The following is an 8,668-nucleotide window of genomic DNA, read 5'->3' on the forward strand; positions in this document are numbered from 1 at the left end:
AATAGTGGGATTGCTGGGTCAAATGATAGTTTTATTTTAGTTATTTAGAAATCTCTACACTGTTTTATATACAGGCCGAACGAATTTACATTCCCACCAACAGTGTATGTCATCCCTTTTCTCTCCATCCTTGCTAACCCCCCTTTTTTTTGACTTTTTAGTAACAACTATTCTGACTGGTGTAAGATGATATAATTGCAGTTTTAATTGGCATTTATCTGATAATGAGTGATGTTGACTATTTTTCATGTGTTTCTTGGCCGAGAAACAACTTTTTATTTATCTATTTGGCATAACCTAGCCAGATAAATGCTTTCTATAGTTATGAAAGCAGAATTAAAAAATGAACCAATGAATGGCATAATCCTTGACTCCTCCATCATTTCTGCCCACTCCTGGACACACAAGCTTTAGGAATAAATAAATGAGTGGGGTCCCTAATGAGGCAGTGTGGAGCAGATGGCCTATTGGTGGGTCTCTTCAGGGGCCTGGCTGGTGCCAGAGAGGAAGGGCACACCCAGGAAGGAAATGGGGCTGTCACTGGTACACTGGGTTGTTCCGATGGTGCTTCAAGACACAAGAACAAGCCAAGCAACCACACAAATGGGGGCTAAGCACAGCCATGCTTTGGGTTAAGCGGGCATATTGTCATCAAAAACCGCTCCACCTTCCTCTGTCCTAAAGAAGATTGCCCAGATTGTAAGCACAGTCCATCCAGGTACCACTTGTGGTGTTTGGGATGCTTAGAGAATTTCCTTTTCACACCTGACATGCCCAAGTAAAGAGAGATCTCTTTCTTTTTCTCTTCTTTAAATGCCTGATTTAAAGACTGCTTGAATCAACGTAGATGAATTAGATAAGTCATTACACAACCATGCCTTTTCCATAATGACTAAATTTCTGACTATGGTGTGACTTGGTGTGCTGTGTTTCACTCTGGTTATTCTAAGGAGGGGAGCTTAGGGAAATGACCTTCTGGGACAGCTCTAAGATTTTGCCTTTTCTTTTAGCTGGAACCATGTGCTAGAAATATCAGAATATGATGTTTTCCTGTTTTGCTTGGTTTGACATTGTTACCTAAGATAAGACATACAGTACAGACTGCAGAAACACACAAAAATTCTGCTGATAACATGCCCTTGTTTCTATGGCCAGGAAGTCCTGATTTGCTCACCTCCTCATCACCATGACCAGGTGTGAATTCACAGGTAAAAGGGTAAGTTTGTTTACTCTTAGTTGCTCTTGAACAGAGAGTTGACTTTTTCGCTTCCTTGGCTTGTAACTGCTGAGTTCACTAATAATCCCTTCCTTTTAAAAGGGTGAAAAATAAAACTAACAAGAAAATATCGTAGGGGATAAAGAAGAATCATAAGATACCCATTGTGGGAGTTCAAAAAGAAACTGTTGAAGGTCCAAAAGTTCAGTAAAAGATTTAGATCATTGATACTATAACAGATAGAAGCAAAACAGACAGAGGCCACAAAGGGCAACATTCTAGAATATTTTCAAAAATAAAAAAAATTTAGTGCAAGCCATTCGAGGGCACCCATTCTGCTCTGGATATCTCAATAGAAGCTCTACCTATAAAAGCTTTTTAAAATCTCCGGGCTTTAAATTTCTTTATGCTAATTTTCAAACAGATCATTGAAAACTGACTGAAGAATAAGATCATAAACGTCCCTAGTAATATAACCAGTTTGTGTTTAAAAAGTGTTTTGAGTTGAGATCAATAAACTGGTCTGAATTCTAAGTTTTCAAACACGAGTAAGACATGAATCTTGAAAATGACCCAATTAAGAAATAAGTAGAAGAGATTTCAACATAAGACAATAAAAGATACCACCCTTCCACAGTGAAATACCACCTTTGGCCAAAGTTTCTTTTTCTTGAATCAATTTTCTTATGTTTAATTTTCATATTGTGTAGGAAGGGCAAGGGAGATGGGGCATGGAAGGTCAGAGAGAACTTTCTGGAGAATGTGATCCCCACATAAGGGAGCGTTGGCTGGAAATGGTGGATGTGGTGGGGGTGAATGTGGCTGAAGACCCTGTGGCGGTCTAAACATTTCCCATGATTTCGTGCTTCTTTTTTCTTGTGATGGCCTCTCACATGAAGAAAGAAACATAAAATCATGGGAAATGTTCAGAGGCCCACAAGCACTTCGAATTTCTCAAAGCGTGAAGTCTAGAATGAAGGGGGGATGAGGAGGTGGAGATTGGGGTGAAGAACTCAAGAACAAGGAGAGGGAGGAGAGTTTGGGAACCTTGAACAAGCACAGATGGAGAAAGACTTACAGGTATTACATTTTTAAAGATTTTTCTGCTTATAAATACTTGAATAAAAACTTGAAAATGCAAAAAAGCACAAAGAAGTCATCCCTAATCCTGGAATGTAGGCATAAACACAGAAGACTTTTACTTTATAATATATTTTAGCATCTAGCAATATGAGTCACCTTTATCATTATACTTTAAAATTAACACTTTCTGGACTCTTCTTGTTTATTCATTAGTGTCTTCAGTTTCAACAAATTTCTATTGGTATTTTCATTTTAGTTGTTTGAATTCATGCTAATTCATAATTTTATGCCTCTGGAGAAGCATGTACTATCTCTTAACACAAGATTTCTCTAATATCTCTTACTATAACAGTGCTTTTTCACATAGATCCTGGCTTACGTTTCTTAAAGGGCTTCTTCTCAGAAATGGTTTTGTTGCTGTTACTGGAAATTTTTTTCCAATTTTTTTTTTCTCTCATAGTTAATTCCTGGCTGATGAAATCCTGACTTTTCTATTTTTAGCTTAGCTTGTCAACTTCTATTTATTTTAAGTTTTTTGTAGATTTATTTTGTCTAAACAATCATAACTGGAAATCATAATAAACTTTGTCTTTTTTCTTTCCATTATTTGTGCTGTTTGTTTCTTTTTCTTGTCTAATTATTAGACTGTCTAAAATTTTGCTTAATAGGAATGAGAGGAGCATGTCTCTATGGTTTTACTCTTAGCTATGATGTTCACTGTTATTATTTTCTTTAAAATTTTTAATTATTTTAAATGTAAATTGTTTTAAATTAAGTGATCTTCTAGACTTAGTTGACTAAAAGCTTTAATCAGGGTTTTGAAAATTTGTATTCAATTTTGTCATAGGAGTCTTTGGCATATATTAAGATGATTATATGCTTTTTCTTATTTGACTTTTTGGTATGATGAAGTATATTAATACATTTTGGGATATTTGACCAACTTTGAATTCCTGAGCATACAGTATACTTATATTTGTTAATGTGCTTCATTTATCTAATTTTCTTTGGAATGTTCGTTTATATTTGCAAATGAAATTATGAATGAATCTTTACATTTACTAACTCTGTCTTATAGAAATTATGCTAGCTTGCCGGGCATGGTGACTCATGCCTGTAATCCCAGCACATTGGGAGGCTGAGGTGGGCAGATCACCTGAGGTCAGGAATTCGAGACCAGCCTGGCCAACATGGTGAAACCCCGTCTTTACTAAAAAAGTACAAAAAACAAAAACAAACAAACAAACAAAAAACTAGCCAGGCAACGAGCACTGGGTTAGGACCTCTTCTAGTGCATGCCTCTGTCTGCCCTGGTCTCGCTGGCTGCTAGCAGTGCCCGGATGTGGAGTCACTCTTTCCCCAGGGCAGTCAACACTCTTTTACCCTTTCCTCCCCAAACCTACCCTTCTAAGGAAGACACTGTCAGTGTTTCAGAGCTGGTGTGACTTTCTAAATGAAGATGGCCTCTCAAGAAAACCCATGTGATTTTTTTATCCTAACTTATCTTACATCATAATGGAAACTTCTCTCATTTTAAAGGACGGCTGCTTGCACACAAACTCAGGTTCAATCTCTGGGTAGATGTCTATCGGGTAGAGTCACCCATTACAGAAGAATATAGAAATATGTTCTCAGTCTTTATTTTCTCTTATGTTGGAGCCACAACAAAATAATCACATTTATGCCTTTAAGCTCCTAACTGCACTCTGATTAGTTGATTTGCTATTTGTATATTCTTCTCTAATATTGTCTGTGCCTGTGTAACCATCTCTGAACACTCTTTTCCTAAAATTTACATTCCTAGCCAAAGCTAATATCCCATTGCCTATTAAAAAGTATCCAAAAATTATTTGGAAGAATGTTATTTGCCTTTAAAAAGTCAACTCACTGCCTGGCAATCTAAGACCCTTCTACCTTATCTTGCTCATAATTCTACTACGTATCATTAGTTCTTTTGAGCTAATCATGGCCCAGGGGACACGATGACATTTGGCAACTGGACAAGAGTGTCATGGAGATCAGAGGTCCTGTTACACATCCCACAATGTGCAGAACAGCAGCTGCCCACAACAAAGAAGTGCCAGGCCCCAATGCCAATAGTTCTGAGGTTGAGAAAATCTGCTCTAGACAATGAGGGAAAGGGATGCCCTCAGAACCACCTGGGAAGTTCCCACTAAGTGATTCTGATGTATGCCATTTCTGGTTTAGCATAACAGTCCTCAAACAGGGTAAGATCTCCTGAATGAAGTTATTCCCATTTCTCCAAACACCACTAGCTATTCTTTCCTTGACTTATTTATAATATTGTAGAATGGCTTCCAGGAATGACAGTTTTCTTTGATTGTCTCCTGCATGCATGCTTTTTCCATCAGAGGGTCTCCTCTGGGAAGATTAAATGATGTGAGGAGCATGCAGAGTGCCTGCCTCATCACCCAGAGTGTGAGATCCTCTGTGAAAGGGAGCCTACTCTCTTTCCTTTTTATGTAGTCAAAGCACTTTGGAGTCTGAGGCCATGCCTTGTGCAGCTCACAGTAATGCACTTGTCTACAGAGTCACCCACTAAGTGATTAATACGAAAGCATTATCTCTTTTCATTTCACCACCAGGAGTAGTAAGGTGGATTCAGTAACAGCCAACGAAAACACTCAAAACCACAAGTATCTCCTGAGAGCAGCAAATAACAGAAAAAAAAAGAACAAAAACCTTTCCTTTCTGAGAACATTTCCTTTCTCAGAAAAGAAGGTGCTAAAATCACTTTTTCTTGTAAAGTGGTAACTAGTAGTAACCATTGATCACAACTACTAACTCAGCTGCTCCAAAAGACATGTCATCTCAGACGTGGTTTCTAGGCTATTTTATCCTTCCTCTCACCAAACACACATGGCAGGTATTCCTCTCCATGTGCTCAAGTCTGGAGAAATGATCTATCACACAAGTGTACATCTTTTCTTCAACCCGAAATAAATGTACCCTGAAATCAACACAAAATCCACTCACGTCTTTTGATTACATTAGTGGTTCTCAAACCTGGCTGCACAGAGTAATTAACTGAGAAGCTGAGGAAAATACATAACACCCAGTTGATTCTGGGTGAGACCCATGGGACAGATCCACTCCTAGATTATTTCCAACCTTAAAGTTCTATGCTCTGACAACACCCATTTTGGTGAGGCTAGTGAAATTGGTGAGCCATTGATTTCAAATGGAATGGTTAGCTTGGCATGGTGATTCTGAAGGCCCATTTCTTTATAGGTATCAAAAACCTAACTTTGGGCCAAGCATGGTGGCTTATACCTATCAATCCAGCACTTTGGGAGGCTACGAAAGTAGGGCTGCTTGAGCCCAGGAGTTCGAGACCAGCCTGGACAATATAGTGGGATCCTGTCTCTATGAAAACTTTAAAAATTAACCAGGTGTGGTGGAGCCCAGGGGATCAAGGCTATAGGGGGCCATAATTGCACCACTGTGCTCCGACCTGGCTGACAGAGTGACACCCTTCTCAAAAAAAAAAAGAAAGAAAGAAAAAGAAAATAACACCTAACTTTTGACTCTGCAGTTCTAATTCAAGGCATTTATTCTTAAGAGATTATTAGTGGTGTACCATTAGCAATATCTAGTTATATAACAGATACCTATTTATAATGATGTTGACTTCAGTGTTATATAAAACAGAGAAAAAATGAAATTCAGGGAATATTTAAATAAATCATGATACAACCATACAACAAAATGTGATGCAGACATTAAAATAACATTAAAGCATTTATGCCATGGGAAGCTATTTACAGTATAACATGTGAAACAGTTGGTAATTTGTCTTAAAAATTAAATAATATGGCTGGGCATGGTGGCTCACAACTGTAATCCCTGCACTTTGGGAAGTCAAGGCAGGCAGATCACTTGAGGTCAGGAGTTTGGGACCAGCTTGGCTAACATGATAAAACCCCGTCTCTACTAAAAATACAAAAAATTAGCTGGGTGTGTTGGCAGGTGCCTGTAATTCCAGCTACTCAGGAGGCTGAGGTGGAAGAATCGCTTGAACATGGGAGGCAAAGGTTGCAGTGAGCCAAGATCACATCACTGCACTCCAACCAGGGCACCAAAAGCAAAACTTTGTCTCAAAAAATAAATAAATAAATAAATTACACACACACACACACATACACACACACACACACACACACACTTGTAAGGTCATAGAGCAAAATACAATGGTTTGAGTGGTGGGATTACAAGTAATTTTGATTGCTCTCTTTTTTTTGGTTTTTGTTTTCTATAACTACTATTATTGCTTTAACTAAGGTTATTTAAAAATCATTATCTACTCTAGCTCCTTCTAGATATGCATGTTTAAGCCTTAAACTCTTCTCTTTACCTTTGTGTCCCAAACCGCACCCTGATAGTGCTTAGCTACAATCCCAGGTTTATAAGAAGTACTGAGTTCAAACCAGGAAACGTGGGTGGGCTCCACTCAGGGTCCTGACCTAAGGTCATGCAATACAAATGGAGGAGACAGGTTCCTTAAAAAGAGTGCAATCCAAGCCAGAGTGACATAAGTGCTCTATAAATGTGTAACCAGGATGCAGGACTCAAAGGGAAGTCTCAAGCCAGGAGGAATGTACAAAACCCTCCCAAACCAAGTGACACTGGAGAATGAGAAGGTCTCCCCTGGTGGAGAATGAGATGACAAAGTGCTGTAGAGACAATGGGAACATAGCACTGAGTTCTTAATGTATGTGGCATATTTGGGAAAAGTAGAAGTTTTGGGTCTGAGTGTCAAGTATGAGGATAAAACGCATGTATTGAAAAATAAATCTGGGAAAGTTCCATCCCTTACTGTACCTTTGTGTGAAGCAGAGAAAAGTACCTCCTTTTCTGAGCAGACTCAAGCTCCACCCAGGTCATAGAACTGACTTAATAATAGGAGAATGGGTTGGATTTTAGTTGCCACTTGCTCCAACAGTTGGACACATTCCTGCAGTGTACAACCTGAACAATGGTTCCTACCACAATGCTGTGAGGCAAGGATACAGGGATCAAAGAAGGTAAATAATTTGCCCATATTTGGAGCAAGGACATGCATCCAGAGTGAAGACCCTTGAGCAATGAATATGGACGTGATTCTATGGGCTGTGGGAACCACTGCTGGTTATTAAGGAGGAAATTCAATTGAGTGCACTAAGACGAGAGCAAACGTGGAGAATAATTAGGAAGCTATTGTAATGCTCCTGGTAAGAGATCATGAGGCCTGAATTGGGACAGTGGTAGTGAGTAAGGAAAGAAATGAACTGGTGTGATCGATATTTTGTAGGTACTATGAGTGAATTTGCAGGTGAGGTGAAGTGAGGAGGACTGAGAAGGAGGACTGGCTTGATATGGTCTTAAAGCCATCAGCATTTGCTGATAGTTGAAGTTATGGGAATCCATGAGAGTCCCTAGGAAGAGAAGGAAAGAAAGATCTTTAGAAAATGCCTACATTTAAGAAGAATCAGCGAATGAACCCAAAAATAGCAATCAGAGTGATGGGAGGGACACAAAAAAGAAAGTAGGGTGTCACGGAGGCCAAAAGTAGTGTTAAAGAGGAAGTGGTCAAAGTGTCAAATGGTACCAGCGTAGAACAGATGAGAGCTGCGAAGAGATTCCATTAGCAAGTCAGTCGGAGGGCAATCCATTACCTTCAATGAGCAGTTCAGAGTATTGCAGAGAAATCAAACCCTAAGGCTCCAAGGGGTAGGTGTGTGGCGGGGGTGTCGAAGGCCGGAGTAGAGCCCTTTTGCAAGAATTTGGGCAGATGAAGGAGAGAGGTAGGGCAGCGAAGATGAGGGCAGGCTTCAGTTATAAGGGCATGTATGTCTAGAACATGCTCAGTGAGCGATGTCACTATCTGAAGCTGATAGATACAGACGTCAGAACTGAGACATAGAAGAACCCTTTGAAAGGTGAGACTGTATTGGGAGCTGGGAGGATTGAGAGATCAAACCTAGAACACAAGTGGAGTGGCTGAGCCTGGAAAGGAGGCATGCTTTTCCTAGGGAGGAGGAGTGGGGAGGAGGGAGGAGAGGGGTGAACGCTCTGGGAAATGCTGAGTTGTGCAAGAGAGCTGGTGATGGTGTACCAGCAAGAGTCCATTTTCCCAATGGTTAGGAAATAAAAGCAGTGTCTTATAGCAATGGACATGATGATACCTTTTCACATCTGAGCCAAATAGAACATCTGAAAAGATGCTGTTGGGATGGAAAGGAAAGAAACTTTGGGTGAGTGGAAGAGTCAATCCGAAGTATGGCAGGCACTCTGACTGCAGTTGGATAAATTGAGCTTGCTAGATTTATGAGGAGAAAAGTCATCTTTATCTTGTTCACCATTCCATTC

The sequence above is a fragment of the Callithrix jacchus genome, chromosome 14 (genome assembly GCF_049354715.1).
Source record: "Callithrix jacchus isolate 240 chromosome 14, calJac240_pri, whole genome shotgun sequence".
NCBI classification, from domain to species: domain Eukaryota; kingdom Metazoa; phylum Chordata; class Mammalia; order Primates; family Cebidae; genus Callithrix; species Callithrix jacchus.